The 16,737-nt window shown below is 35.9% G+C and overlaps 2 pseudogenes across 1 annotated transcript; one reads left to right on the top strand and one right to left on the bottom strand.

The window, feature by feature from the left end:
* Window positions 1-1,395: 1,395 nt before the first annotated feature.
* LOC143635757 (heat shock cognate 70 kDa protein-like) lies at window positions 1,396-3,617 on the top strand (annotated as a pseudogene).
* Window positions 3,618-6,323: 2,706 nt separating this feature from the next.
* Window positions 6,324-9,079, bottom strand: LOC143635756 (heat shock cognate 70 kDa protein-like; annotated as a pseudogene). The gene is made up of 2 exons (XR_013154121.1): window positions 8,929-9,079; window positions 6,324-8,180 (listed from the first exon to the last, which is right to left on the bottom strand). The product of XR_013154121.1 is annotated as a heat shock cognate 70 kDa protein-like (transcript).
* Between the last annotated feature and the right edge of the window lie 7,658 nt (window positions 9,080-16,737).

Here is a 16,737-nt window from a genome sequence, read left to right as displayed (position 1 = left end):
GCATGTGTAAAAAAAATTCGAAAACAAAAATCGTTACACTGAGTTATTTCGAGTTCTTAAAACTCAAAGGGGTTCTTAATTGAAATCTCACACATATATATATATATATATATATGTTTTGAATCCTCCATATTTTTTGTTATTAACTTTTTTTAAGTTTGCATTCATATATTTTATTTATTTCCTTTTTAATTATTTATTTTAAACTCATATAATAATCAATCCTGCTAACCAATTAATCAAACACGGTCTTTTTGTGTTTTATCTCTGTTTTTTCTTTTCCTTTTTTGCCGTTTGCAGTGCAAAAGAAACAAAAAATGCTCCGATAAACTTTTAGTTATATTAAAACTGTATTTTTTGGTAATATTTTAATTTACTGTAGCAAATACATTGTATACTATATTTATATGGTAAATTCTAAAACTACTACACCACAAAAAAAATGCTAAACGAAACTAAAGTCAAAATAAACTTGTCCTCTTGTAAGTTCAACACAACTATTTTATTCTACGAAAATGAAACTTTTAGAACAGCTCATAAAAATATTCTATCAAAACTTATGTCACACTTATTCAAACATAACTAGGATGTAACGCATAATATTACTACATACATTACTTGATTTAAATGTAAGTATCACCAAATATAATGATGTTTGTAACCAAATGCAAATAACGTCCCCACAACACTTGTTATTTGAAACATGTTATATTAGTATATAGGATTATATGGCGGATGGTGTATATGACGGCTGCTGCATTAAACGGTTATCACTTGGCACCAGTCGTTGTGATGACTTGCAACGGTCTCATACACACCCCTTCGATTTGTATTTATATCAAAATCATTGTAAACATTTGAATTACCAAGTTCTATTGAATCACTTTGATTATTATTACCCTAATTGTGCCTTGATTGATTATACCCTTTGATTGTATATCCTTCGCAACACAAACTAATAAGAGAGAACCCATGTATATATGATTTGTACTTGTACATGACTAGCTAGCGTGCAATAACCCGTGGTTGCAGTTTGCTACCGTTCGATAAACACTTTGCAAATCATAAAAAGATAAATTTAAAAACTAAGCCGCATATAAAAAGGAGCAAAACAACCTTTCGTTTCGGTTGGAGATTGACATAAATCTCATCATATATAAAAGTGGGAGTTAAATATTTTGTTGCATACAGTTTGTAACTCAAATTCAAGAGATAAAATAAAATTAAAAGATAAACACAAAAAAATCCAAAATGGATTGAAGAGTTTGATTACAGCTGCAATTAATTTCATCTATAAATTAATTCAAACTTGTTTCTTGTTATTCATCTATTCATTCTTTACGTACCTTTTTGTTTTACTTTACTGTTTTTTCCCACTTTTGAATTTTGATCATTATGGCCGGAAAAGGAAGCAGCTCACCGGCGATCGGCATCGATCTCGGAACAACTTACTCTTGTGTGGCTGGTTGGAAGCATAATCGGGTGGAGATCATACCTAATGACCAAGGCAACCGAACCACGCCTTCTTCTGTTGCTTTTGCTGACAAGGAGCGTCTGATAGGTGATGGCGCCAATAATCAATAAGCAATGAACCCTGCTAACACCATATTTGGTCAGTCTACGTGCTCTTCGTTTCTGTTTTGTTTTAATTTAGCTATCATCTAAAAATATACAAAATCAGTGTAGTCGTTTCTTTTTTCTAGTTTCCAGTTTTAACCGAATGCTGGTTCTTTTGTTTTGTAGCAATCATCAAAAAATGTATGTACAAAGTTATTTTGTTATATATTATTATACTATTTGAAGCAAGGCAATTGCCATTTCTAATGTTTGGGGTTCTAGTGTTTGGCACCACCCCTTGACTTGGATAGCAATTGTTTTAAAACACAAGGGTTCAAGATTTAGTTATGTCATCTACTTGATGTTTATCTCTACTGCATAGTATTTGATGCTTATATAGCTTGTTATTGATAATTAACCTTTGATTTGCAGATGCTAAGAGGTTGATTAGAAGGAGATTCAGTGACTCCAAGTGCAGGAAGACATCAAGTTGTGGCCTTTTAAGGTCATAGAAGGGCCTTCCGACACACCAAAGATTGTGGTCACTTACAAAGGTCAAGAGAAGGAATTTCTGGCTGAAGAAATTTCATCAATGATTCTTGGAAAGATGAAAGAAATTGCTGAGGGGTATCTTGGAAAGGTTGTTAAAGATGCTGTGGTAACTGTCCCTGCTTACTTCAACGATTCACAACGTCAGGCTACCAAGGATGCTGGTACTATTGCTGGATTAAATGTCATTCGTATGATCAACGAGCCTACAGCAGGTGCAATCGCGTATGGTCAAGACAACAAGTCTGACATTCTTGGCAAGATAAATGTGCTCATATTTGATCTTGGTGGTGGCACTTTTGATGTTTCGATAATGACAATTGAGGAAGGGGGTGCATTTGAGGTGAAAGCTGTTGCCGGTGACACTCATTTGGGAGGTGAGGATTTTGATAGCCGTATGGTGGATCACTGTGTTCTGGAATTCAAGAGGAGATGGAACAAGGACTTGACCATGAACCATCGAGCATTGGGGAGGTTGAGGTTTGCTTGTGAGAAAGCAAAAAGGATTCTGTCATGTGCTACTCAGACATCAATTGAATTGGATAGCTTGCACGAGGGGATTGATTTTTCTTTGAAATTTACTCGAGCCAAATTTGAAGAGCTGAACATGGATTTGTTTAAAGTAAGCATCAAGACTTTGGAGACTTGTTTAAGTGATGCTAAGATGAAAAAATCTTGTATAGATCAAGTGATACTTGTTGGTGGCTCAACTAGGATTCCAAAGGTCCAACATATGTTGCTGAAATATTTCAATGGCAGAGAGTTATGCAAGAGTGTGAACCCTGATGAAGCTGTTGCGTATGGTGCAGCTATTTTGGCTTCTAAGTTAAGTGGTAACACTGAGAAGAGTGTTCAAGATGTGGTTCTACGTGATGCCACTCCTTTATCACTTGGTACAAATGTAAAAGGAGACATATTCTATGTTGTGATCCCAAGAAACACTCCAGTACCTACAAGTAACGCCAAAGTAGGCATTACAGTTAAAGATAACCAAACTGGTATGGATATTACTGTGTATCAAGGTGAAAGATCCAGATCCGAAGATAATCATTTGTTGGGAAATTTCAGAATCTACAGAATACCACCTGCTCCCAAAGGCATCTCTGAAGTTATTATAGGCTTTGAAATAGATGCCAAGGGTATCCTCACAGTCACCGCCTCAATAATATCCACCGGTAAGATTGAGAAACTCACAATCACCAATGCAATGGGAACTCTCCAAAGAAGAGATTGAGAAGATGATACATGATGCTAAGAAGTACAAGCTTGAGGACCAAGAATTGAAGAAGAAAGCGGAAGCACACAACGCATTAGAGGATTGGGTATACAACCTGAAGAACAAGCTCGAAGAGCGAAGTGTCAAGAAGAGTATGCACCATGAGATTTTGCAGGTAATGAAGAAAGCCATTGATAAAACGACCAAGTGGCTTGAGGGCAACCAAGCTGCATCTCTTGCTAAGCTTCACTCTATGAAGGTGCACCTTGAGTTCGTTTGCAAGCCTCTTTTTTAGGTCTTAAGATTACGGTTGTTGAATATTAGGATCTAAACTTGTGCTTGGCGTTTTTGTTTCACTTAATCTTTCATAGATGTGGTTGATGAATATTATAATTTGAAGTTTAGACCTTTCGTATTTTGTTGCTTTGATGTGAAAAGTGGATGTTAAAATCTTATGACGAGACTGTTGAGAATCACTAGATAGTAGGCCAACACCTCCTGAGCAGCAAAAGCACACACCTTATGGTAACTTGGTAAGGATGATCAATTTCCATCTGATGGAAGTTGGTGTTTTGATGCAGTTGAAAGGTATATATGATGCCAATTTGTGATGGGAATCCTTCCAGTTCTAGTGGAGCTTTAGTTTCGTTTCTTCTTGCTTTGTTAGTTAAGAGTTCATTTCTATTTTTCGATAAATTCAGCATTAAAGAGTATAACTTCTAACAAGAACTCATGCAACACTATTGAATGCATAGGCTGTACAAATTCGAAATTAGAAATCCGTGAATCTGGCCAAATCATACAACTTTGGCCATCAAATCAATATCGATGAGCTCGACAAGGATTAGGGTGACGAGTTGAGCTGCTCGTGAGCTATCCAAGCTAGAATCGAGTTGAGCTTAATTAAACTTAAGGCTAAACTGTACTTATTTAATAAACGAGTTAGATGCGAACTCAAGCCTAAATTCGAGTCCATTTGAGAAATGAGCTCGAGCAGCCATAATATATTGTTGACTGTTGAGTCAATCTGTTATTTACTACTTAGTCAATAAAAGTATTTTTATAATTATAAAAAATGGGAGACGGTATTAAAGAATTAAAAATCCCGATACAAACAGTAATTCAGTTATTTCATCTTGATGTTGTTATAATTGTTAGGTATGTTTATATATATATTTTCTTAATTTCAAATAGTACAAGAGATCAAATTAGTTTAGTTTCCTATTATAATAAACACTTTTGGATTATTCGATCAATAAAAAGCTTAGGAGTGTTTAAAACACAATCCCTCGTGAATGATAGAAACGCAAAGAAAGATATGGGGAACATCAATCCGTAAACTGATGATGAGCGTGTTTCTTTGAATCAACATTGTAAGTTCATACTCAATTGGAGTGATTTAGATGTAGTTGATCACACACCCTCTGTTTCTTTACCGGGGAGTTTTCTTAAAACGTGACCAATCAATCAATTTTTGTACATGCGTTTGCAATACTCATCAGATAGAATAGCAAGGCCGCATAGTTAGGATTCACATCTCTATAGAAGTGTTAATAGATCGCCTTCCCGATCGTGATTGCTATTTGTCTGACTTTGTGCAAACTTAAAAGAGTTTCTGTGGATTATAAAATTTTACGAACATAAAACATGTAATATCATGAATTTTGGATATCATATATTTCATAGTAGATATTAAATTCTTGTTGGCGTTATTGACATATATCCATTTAAATATTGAGTAAACTGAACTAAAATTAATGTTTAAAAGGGGCCATGTTTTGGGTTAGAATCTAAAATAGATCAAATGTGCCATGTTTCAAAGGGTTTGTGTTACGTACCCTTTATCTATGAAGACCCGACCCATATGATGCAAGACATGTTCATGTTATTCACACGTTTAATTTATTATTGTTTTCAACTTCTGCATGTTTCCCATTTTAGCATCAAGCCCATGTCTCCTTAAATTTAGCTGCACATCACGTTTCTACTATGCATCGTAATTCGTAAGCCTATTTAATGGCTTCCATCTTTTAATTGAATTAGAGAAGAAAAACATTTCAAAGTTTTATCTTTTTATCTTATTTCTTTGGAGTCTAACCTTCTGAGGGTCACTTTCAATCGGTAGATTAGCCATCTTGAATCGATCTACTATCAGTGTGCCTTCCTGGGTCCACTGGGTCGGTTTCGAGCCCTAACCAAGTCATAACAGATGCATGCGACAAAACCTATCCAAGAAACTGAAATATGAAACCTACATGAAGTACGCCAAGCACAACCGAACTGAAGTATTGGTTATTCTCAAACCTAAACACCAAACCAAGAGTTTCGGTTTCAGTAAGTTGAGCTGGGTCGTGTTCATGCAACATGTACAATCTTTTCAGTTTTTCTGATAATGTAACCATTTCATTTCAGATGTGACAGTATTGACCTTTAACAAGGTTGTACCTATCAAAACAGAATTATAAACCCTTTATCACCTACCAAAACATTAGCTATAAATAAATATTATATAGGACCTAATAATCAAATAACCTATTCGACGGTACAACCTAAGAAACTATATATACATAATAAAACCCTCCTTGAGCAAAAGGTGTGCTCACGCCGCTTTCCTGTGACATTTTTTGCGCCTAAAGTACGCTTTTGTGCACAATGCGCCTCGTTGAGTCGGAAGTGAGTCTGAAGCAAGAGCCTGTGCCTCACACCAAGGTGCACGCTCTTTTCAAAAACAAGCTGATGTCTAAGTGAAAGCCTTGTTTATTCTAAAAAAATAAAAATAAAAACAAAAACTAAATGTAACAACTAACAAACTAAAAAGTACTTGAAAATGTATTTGTATTTCTAATAATGATTCAATAAAACATCACTTAGTTAGGTACCACTACTAACCAACAGACTAACTTAATGCCAGTAACTCTACTGTTTGTTCTAACACAATACAAATTTCATGGTTTCGAAGTGCTCAAAGTAATTCATGCAAGATAGTATGCACTATAAAAGAAAAATAGCACCCACACGAAATATAAACAGGATACCAAAGATTTTAACTTCAAACTGTAAACTATTAAACATTCATAGCAAAAGTGGAAGTCTAAGCATCTAGCAGAGTATCACCCACTTACTTAGATTCCAATGTTTAGCAACCATTGACTTTGATGACAGATTTAAGTGGGACAAAAAGACAACACAAAAACTTAGATTCCAATGTTCAACAACCATAATCTGAGACCTAAAGCAGTGGCTTGCAAACAAATTCTAGATGTACCTTCATAAGGTGAAGCTCAGAAAAAGGTGCTCCTTGGTTTTCATTCAGCCACTTAGTCGTTTTACCAATGGCTTTCTCTATTTCCTTAAGGTTCTCGGGATCCACACTCTTCTTGATATTGTAGTCTTTGATCTTCTTCTGCACCTTGTATAAGCAATCCTCTATGAGTTGTAGGCATCCGCTTTCTTCTTGAACTCTTGATCTTCAGCTCTGTACTTCTCAGCATCTGTTACCATCTTCTCAATCTCTTCACTGGAGAGTCTTCCATTTTCATTTGAAATTGTGAGTTTTTCTATCTTGCCTGTGGATATTATGGAAGCGGTGACTGTGAGGATACCACTGGCATCTATTTCAAAGCATACCATAACTGAAGAGACTCCTTTCGGAGCAGGTGGTATTCCGGATATGCTGAACTTGCCCAGCAAATGATTATCTGTAGATCTAGATCTTTCACCTTGATAAACATATATACCGATAACAGATTGGTTATATTTGGCTGTAAAGTATGATTTGGCATTACTTGTAGGTATTGGAGTGTTTCGTGGGGTCACAACATCAAAGACATTTCCTTTTAGACCTATACCAAGAGATAAAGGAGTGACATCAAGTAGCACCACATCTTGAACACTCTTATCACCGTATCCACTCAAACTGGAAGCCAAAACGGCTGCACCATATGCAACAGCCTCATCAGGGTTCAAACTCTCGCATAACAATTTGCCATCAAAATATTCCTGCAGCATATGCTGGATCTTCGGTATCCTTGTTGAGCCACCAACAAGAATCACTTGGTCTACACAAGATTTTCCCATCTTTGCATCACTTAAGCATGTCTCCAGAGTCTCGATGCACTTATAAAACGAACCCATGTTGAGATCTTCAAATTTTGCTCGAGTAAATTTCATAGAAAAATCAATCCCCTCATGCAAGCAATCCAATTCAACTGATGTGTGAGTAGTACATGAGAGAATCCTTTTTGCTTTCTCACAAGCAAATCTCAACCTCCCCAATGCTCGTTGGTTTCCGCTCAAGTCTTTGTTCCATCTCCTCTTGAAGTCCATAACACAATGATCCACCATGCAGTTATCAAAATCCTCACCTCCCAAATGAGTGTCACCAGCAACTGCTTTGACCTCAAAAACACGCCCTTTGTCAATAGTCAAAATACAAATATCAAAAGTGCCACCACCCAGATCAAAGATAAGCACGTTTATCTTGCCAACAATATTAGACTTATTGTCTAGTCCATAGGCAATTGCAGCTGTTGTAGGCTCATTGATCATACGAATCACGTTTAATCCAGAAATAGTACCAGCATCCTTGGTAGCTTGACGCTGTGAATCATTGAAATAAGCTGGGACAGTTATCACAGCATTTTTACAACCTTTCCAAGATACACCTCTGCAACTTCTTTCATCTTGCCAAGAATCATTGAGGATATTTCTTCAGCCAAAAACTCCTTCTCTTGACCTTTGTAAGTGACCACAACCTTTGGTGTGTTAGAAGCCCCTTCTATGACCTTAAAAGGCCACAGCTTGATGTCTTCCTGCACTTTGGAATCACTGAATCTCCTTCCAATCAGCCTCTTAGCATCTGAAAATCCATAAAAAGAAACTATAACAGTAATGATTTTAACTCCTAAGAACAACACTAAGTTTTTAACGCAAATAAAACACCAAATACCATGCATGCAAATAAACATCAAGTAGAACCGAGCACGTGGCACCAAACATAATCAAAACTTAAAAACTTTGTGTTATAATTAATATGAACACAAAGTGATGCTAACTAGGTGTGGTTTCTGTTCTTTAGTTCTTATTTCTTCAGGCACCACTGTCCTTTGAAATAACTTTCTTCAGCACAAGATGAAGACCATTAGTTTGTTTGCTTCCATGGTTCCAAACAGACTTGACATGTTATCCTAGTGATGGTGTGTGTGAGTGTGAATCTAATTAATATTCCAGATGACAAATAGGCAACTTAAATGGTAACTTGTGAGGTTTCATTTTTAGGTGCTAGATATCTTATACTTTATGTAAAACAAACTGGTTTTTCAAAGATTCATTTCTTTAATGGTACTAACCGAGTAGCCACAGTTTTGAAAACAAGTTTTAACTCAACCCTAATCAAACGCACTTGTGGTGTCTTTGTTTGAAATATTATCTATATATTAACAAACATCAAACACTCCAGAAGCTTCATTGAAAAACAAGTTTCTAAAAATCAAAATCCATTTTTGACAATCAAAATCTTCCGAACCATTTTTCTTATAATATTATTTTAACTATAGATAAAAAAATAAAATAGCTAGCAGTCTGGATTAAGAGCAACGTAGACTGACCAAATATGGTGTTAGCAGAGTTCATTAGAGCTTGATTCTTGGCACCATCACCGATTAGACGTTCCGCATCGAGAAAAGCAACATAAGATGGCGTGGTTCGGTTGCCTAGATCAATGCCGATCGCCGGAGTGTCGTTTCCTCTTCCCTCCATTAGACTTCTATTTGACAAAGAAAAGGTATTGGTATTATACGGAACTTCAAATTTAAAATACACAACACGTCATCAATGATCAATGTCACACCAGCTAGTTAGACAAAAGTTAAATGAGCTCCTATGAAAGTTTCATTTTTTACTTTTAAATTAAGCAAAATTGGAAATAATGTGTTTTAAACCAAGCAGCCAACATTGTTTTCTTTAGTTAATGCAATTTTTTATTTACTTAAATCACTTACACTTGCCCACGTTACGCGGAAGTCCTTACCATTATCCAAGTTAGTATTTCAAATGATGTGGTAGTCTAGAACTCTAGGACTGTTTAAAGGGTTAAATCCGAGTACCCGACCCTTTTATCCAATACCTGATTCGGACCCTTTACCTTTTTAGGAAGAAATGTGGACCCAAGACTCTACCCTCTAAACAATAAAAGGGTCAGGTATAAATAAGGGTTTCAAGGGTTCAACCATTTATTCTTTGAGACACTAATAACATCTTCTTTTCTTCATTCACTAGTTGCATATCTCATACATAATGCATAACTTTAATATATGAATCTTAGAACAACTATACTTTCATTTAATAGCATACTAAAGTCTAATTTTGAAAGTTTATCAACTATTTGAACTGATGCAAATAATATTCACATTCACAAATTACATGTAGAGAACAGTTTAGTGGTTCCCAAATATCAGTTTCGGATTAATCATATATGAAATGCAATTCTCTCCTAAATTTTAGATGAATCACGAACTGATGTATATCTAGAAACTAGTAAACGGGTCAAGGGTTTGAATAAGGGTCGGACTCTTGAAACTCTTTTACCCTTTAAGGTGAATTTAAAAACCCTTAACCCAAACTATATTATATACCCGGGTCTAAATAAGAGTTTTGCGAGTCGGGTAACCGGGTTTCAAGGGTCCGACCCTTGTCTTGCTCACCCCTATACAACTCCACATCATTTTTTATTTTGCCAGAGTAGTAACACAACTTCACAAGCATGACCACTGAATCTGGTTAGCCAATTAGGCTTGCGAGAGTGCTAACGGTTGTGAAATGGTGTTTTTAATGTGGCAAGGGATGATGATGGGCCGGCTTTTGGAATAGTGTAGATAATCCTCACCTAATACTCGATCAGACGCTCCTTGTCAACAAAAGCAATAGAAGAATGAGGGGTTCAGTTGCCTTGATCGTTAGGTATGATCTCCACCCGATTATCCTTCCAAACGGCCACACAAGAGTAAGTTGCTCCAAGATCAACATTGCTTTAAAAATTCAAATGTAAATGAAGTGTGAGTTTGGTCTTTTTATCTTGACTTCTATTTGAAAAAGGAAAAGACCAACTAGTAATAAAATAAAGTTATACTCTTTTGTATATCGTTTTGTGATGGGTTTGTAGGAGTTAAATTTAATCTGACGCCAAACCTGACTTGCCTTGAACAATAATAATAATAATTAGGTATTATTATTATTCAAATAATTATAGTTATTAGTGGTTATGTACGTTAAATAATGTAATAAATTAAATATGCATTAATTAATATAGTGGATTAAGGTGGAGTTTGATCTTTCAATTGTGACATAATTGTGATGTTTTAATTTCTCTCTTTTACTTTTAATACATTTGTTTTTCTGGTCCCGGAGGCTATGAATTTTCTTAGTAGGGTTCAACGGTTCGTATATGGTATTTTTTCGGCTCCTACGTCCCAAAGCTTCGTTTTTAGCAGGATTGGCTTTGCTCCCTTCGTTTTTAGAATGATTTGAGCCAGGCCTTGTGCAAAAGTTGTCGATTTGAACCCTGAGCCCACCTGGGTTTTCGTCTCACCGTGTGTTATGCCAAAGAGTTCTGCTTTTGTGGTGGCACAACGACTGTCAAGTGGCAGCCGACGGTATGGTTTCCCGGGGGAACGCCCAAGGCAAACTATAAAAGTCAGCGTGGACCCGATTAAGACAACATAGTCTGGTCAAAGTGGGGCAGTGGGGCTCTCTAAATTTAGAGAGTGCACTAACCTAAATACAAGAAAGTCGTCGTTCTAAAAAATGGGGTGTTTGGTATTCCTTATTTGACCTCCTTAAATTATATAAGTTAAAAGTTACAAGTTACAAAGTTTCAAATTAGGGGCATTTACATAAATCCCTTTACACCTACTAAGATCATTTATTACATATTTACCCAACTATTAAAATCAATTACATATTTCTCTACTTTAAACCATATATCTTACATATTTACCCAATTTATTAAAAAACTTTTATTATATTATTATTTTACCCTTAATATACTCCATCACATATTTCCCTAATGACAACTTCCTCTTGTAAATGCTACCAAACTGACTTTGTTCAATAAAATAACACCACACCTCAATGTCTTCCAAGTTCACACCCATGAAGACCAAATCACCATAAGTTGTAATTTTTAACCACTAGTTTACCACCATTCACTATTCCACCCCCAATAACTCCATCCCTAACACCCAGCCACCGTCTATCACTTTTGTACTGTTGATGACCCGCGGGTGCTACTGACGGCCTGCAGGTGTCTTTCTTAGGCTTGCGGATCGTTTTACTACCCTACCTCTACCTATGCAGTAAATATGCATTAAAACGTCAAGTAGAACCGAGCGAAAAAATAAAATAGCTAGCAATGTACCGACCAAATATGGTGTTAGCAGGGTTCATTGGAGCTTGATTCAAACTTGGTGCCATCACCAATCAAATGCTCTTCATCAACGAAAGCAACAGAAGATGGCGTGTTTCGGTTGCCTTGATCATTAGGTACGATCTCGATCCGATCATGCTTCGCACACTCCCTTGTCCTAGCGAAGGGTGCGAGCACCCGACGCACACGGGCACGGGCGAAGGGCGATAGACGCAATGTGGCGCTTTGATGGCACACTTTGCACTTCGCACGCTCGCATCGCCGTGAGCTGCTTAAAAGCCGCCTTTGTATTTTTGGATGATGATGAGACGAAATCAAGATATGGCAAGTTACCAAAAGATCATGGACTAAAAATGAACAGATTCAAAGTTTTGCATCTTCGCGATATGCGAAGAATCCACGTTTTGCATCTTCGCGTATCACGCGGCGATACCGTAGCGACACGTGGCAAGCCTACGCGGCGACTCAGCAAAGCTAGTGCATCTTCGCGATACGCGAAGATGCAGGAAAATAAATAGGCCGGCCATGGGGGTGGTCCTCACTCATCCAACTCACTCCAAAAACACCTACATTACCTCGATAAGCGTGCCACGACCCCGATATGGCGATATCCCGACAAGTCTTACCTCGAAATGCGTGCCATAACTCTACCTAGTTACTCTCTCTCGACCTTTCTCCGAGTAGAAGTGTGGTCCAAGTAGAAGTGCGGTCCAAGTAGAGCATAGGCGTTTCGAGTAATAAGTCATTCAAGGTAGGGGTTCTGCCCGATTATTATATTATAAATGGCTTAGACCCTAGTCAGGGATATAGCCTGTACCTTGATTTTATAAAGTGGAAATGAGATTCCATAAAGTCGAGATTATAGATAAAATAATACTTCTTTATTATATATAAAGATTTTATTAAGTATTTTTATAATAAAAGAAAGTTGAAATATATGTTTCTTCACGAAGAAAAAACAAAGGTTTATAAATGATTAACAAAAGAAAGGACTAGAGGTCCTTATATTTATAAAGAGATAAAATGTCAAGGTAAAGGTTATGCAATCGGACTAAAGGTCTGAAGCTAGATCGTTGATCTAGTACTTATAAAATGTTATTCTCGTACTATAGGTCTGAGGTAACGAGACAAATTGGTGAGAAACACCAACCAAAAAGAAAGGTGAATACGTCCAACTTTTTATAAAACAAAGTCTTGAATGTTTGCGTGAGATTATATCCCTAAAACTTTATAAACAAAAGTAATGCTGGCCCTCAGGCTATTGTATACGTTTGTTTGGATCCTTACATATGTGGGTAGTCGGTGGGCACACCACACCACACTTGCTAATGCCTCCGCCACGTTGGGCCGGACCTAAGTAATGTCCGAGAGGGGATTATCTCGTGTATATTGAATAGTTGCTAATAACTCGATGCTGCGATATCGCTGAGAGGTTTCAAGTATAACTGGAGGTTTATAATAGTATATTTAACTTGGTTGTTTCCTAAGCCACGATGGGCAGGGTCATAAGATACCCGAGGGAATAACTAAGTAACTTAAATATTTTGTGTCAGCGTGTTCACCAGCATGTGTTGCTGACGTATTTTTATAACTGTTTTACAGGTAATGGAGAATAGGTGTTTGGAGAAGAAGGGTAGCCGTTAGACGATCTGATGGCTTAATGGATGCTTTATAAATAAAATAATGTGAAACATGGTTTTGTAATCCAAACACTTATGTTCAAACTAATGGGTGTTTTAAAATCCCGTCTTTTAAATCTAATAATATTTTATTAAAGTCTTTCGCTTTATAACCCTAAACTCTGATATATTAACAAAACAGGTACCAACGTTGGGTGTCACGCCCAGACCCTGATCCGGGGTGTGACATGTTCCGAGATCAATGCCTATCGCCGATGCGTCGTTTTTAGCTCTTCCGTACATTAAGGGGGTGTTTGAGATTCCTTATTTTCATCAACTTATAACTTATAAACTTTTTGAAAAGTTAATAAGGTGTTGGCAAACCATAAGGCCTTATGAATTTTACCTTACGAAGAAGGCAAAATAACGGGGTTTTGAAAAGTTAGGAATATGTAACTTATTAACTTAATGGGTTTGATTTACCTATTACACCCTTATAACCCTTAAAACCCATTACACTCTTTTTAAAAAAGAGTGTATTTTTTAGTCATTTTGGTTTTCCCCAACACATAAGCTAATCCAAACATTTTTTTTAAAACTTCTTTTAAAAAATTCATAAGTTAATAAGTCCTTTTAACAAAAAGTCATTTTTCACTTAAATAAGCAATCCCAAAAACACCCTAAATTCAAAATACAAAGGTACATGTGTGTTTCGCCTTTTTACCTTGACTTTTATTTTACAATGAAAACACATACGGGTAAACTTAGGGTGACCATGGTTCAGTTTGGTTATTAGGCGAAACTGAAACCAAAGTCTTCGTTTATTCTAGTTTACTAGCTGATCGGTTTTTGATCGGTCGGTTTTGGATAATCGGTTTTTATTTTCAGTTTTTGTTTAGTTTTCAGTTACTAAGCATTCATCCGCGTATTTTATAAATGTATAGTAGAAGCTATATATGCTACATAAAAAATTCAACAGTTTAGAGTTCAAGGTTGAACTTATACGTTAATTCGCTAACCGACCATACTTAAAACTAGTGGACCTAAAAGTCAGGGTCGTCTCCGAGAATTGTTAAATTTTTTTGAGCCGAAGGCAAAAAAAGGCGAAAAAAAATGGGCCTTAAGTAAATTAAAGAGGGCTTTTATTTGGTTTAAATAATTTAATTTTAAATCGACTTAATTTGTTATGATTTGGGTTTTGTAAAAAAAACTTTTAATATAAAAATAAGCTTAATTAAACATGTCTAAAAATGAGACAAGATACCACAGCCTTTAGGTCGAGACTTAGTCCCGTTGCCACTAGACCATACTAATGATTGTGTAATTGAGTTTAAACATTGAATATACATATTTTTTCGTAAGAATATATATATAATTGTTTTAAAAAAAATTCGGACCCAACGGGATGTTGGGCCGGGGTCCGTTGACCACCCTGCCCTCCTTGAGAGCCAGCCTTGCCAAAAGTTGGGATGAAATGTTAAATTGCTAATGAGACATACTTGAACTTTTTATGTTAAATTGTTAATGAGTCGTACCTGAGATTTGATAATTGGTTCGGTTAATTTCGGTTATGTAAACTATAAAGTGGTTAACTGAACCAAAAAAAATCAGTTATTCAAAAAATTAATTGATAATTAATGCTTTGGTACCGTTTTTCGGTTAGGTTAATTCAGTTTTTATGCTCACCCCTGGGTAAAGTTATTATATCTTTTTGTATGAGTTTTGAATACCACATCGATGTTATATTATACGGCACTTACGAAAAGAAAATTATGTCAGTCACACCAACTACAACTACAACTACTAATTAAAGTTAAATGAGCTCGTATTGAGTTTTCCTTTTTTACTTTTATATTTCTTTATCGTATCTTATCGTCTGTATAGGTTTATACAATAGTTAATGCGACATTGAAGCTAAGTATTTAATTCATAAATATCAAATTGAATATTAAACTTACCCACGTTCATGGGTGGAATTACAGGAGGGTTTCGGGGGTCACCAAACTCTCTAGCAAACCAAAGTTTTCCGTTAACAGTGATATGTACCTTATCCATTTTTTTTATAGTTTGACCCCTTAAAACATAACATGACTATTAAAATAGTTGTACTCGAAAACAAGAGTGAAACAACTTGATCAGAAGAAAAAATCAGGCAGTGTAGATGAAGTAAAGAAGGAAAGAAGAAGTTATAAACGAAGGAGATGGGAGAGAGAGACATTATGTGTATTTGATGTAGTCAAAGATTGTTTATTAAAAGACAATGTTAAATTGTAAATAAACTAATATTATTATTATTATTATTATTATTATTATTATATTATTATTATTATTATTATTTTTTGCATGGTTGGTGTAAATGCATATTGTAAGAGTGTGTATTATGTATCGTGGTTAACTAACATGTGCTACTTAAAACGTCACATCATTGTTACTGTCATGTAGGCCGTTTTTAACCGGCCCACTCACTCTATAACGACTCTTTTAAAGTCTTACTCCTAGTACGGTGTGCTAGGCATTATGGAACCTATGTGTGTTGCAAAATGTGAGCGCATATGTTGTGCTATTAACATATGTGCCGCATACACAAAATGCTCAGGGCGTGGTTCCACGATGCATAGCCACGCAATCACGTGTAGCCTAAAAAGGTAGAGCAGGAGACTAGATATTTGCCCAGATTTCTACTTTACCTGTCATCTTAAGTGAATTATTCAACTTTTTGATATTTAAATTGCAGCCTAAGTTTCAAACCTTTATAATCAGTTTTTAGAAACACTTCTAAACTTTTAACAATATTTATTACCGTACACTAGTTTACTATAGACTTTATTCGATTCATAAATTGTTACTTTCTTAATTCATATGTTATTTTTTATAAATATATAACCATGTCACACTTTTTAATCATGCTGAGAGGATTCAAATTGTAGCACAACCATGATCCGGACGCAAAAGAAAACTATATTACAATCCATCAGTTAAAAAAGTTTGGTTTTGTAACTGGCTCACTGCCCACGTTACGTGGAAGACCTTAACACCATCTTTGTCAGCATTTCAAATGACGTGGTAGTCCACAACTCCATATCAATTTATATTTTTCTATCTTGGCAATCCAAGCATGACCAATGAATCCATTTAGGCTTGTGGGAGTGGTAATGGACGTGAAGTGGTGTCTCGTGTGGCTATGGATTGTAATGAGTCGGCTTTTGAATGGTTTAGGTAATCTCAACCTCATACTTGATTATAATAGCTTATTTCACACCCGACTAAAAGCTTTCCGGGTATCAGGCATACCTGTTTGTTACAAGTATATCATATATCATACATACTTAAAATAAATCAAGTACTATATATACTTAAAATAAATTGGGTATATT

Source organism: Bidens hawaiensis, unplaced genomic scaffold (assembly GCF_021521415.1).
Source record: "Bidens hawaiensis isolate Kalapana, Puna unplaced genomic scaffold, B.hawaiensis_p1.1 tig00007678_1, whole genome shotgun sequence".
Lineage (NCBI taxonomy): Eukaryota > Viridiplantae > Streptophyta > Magnoliopsida > Asterales > Asteraceae > Bidens > Bidens hawaiensis.
Note: the sequence above shows the minus strand (reverse complement) of the source record. Positions and strands in the feature narration are given on the sequence as shown.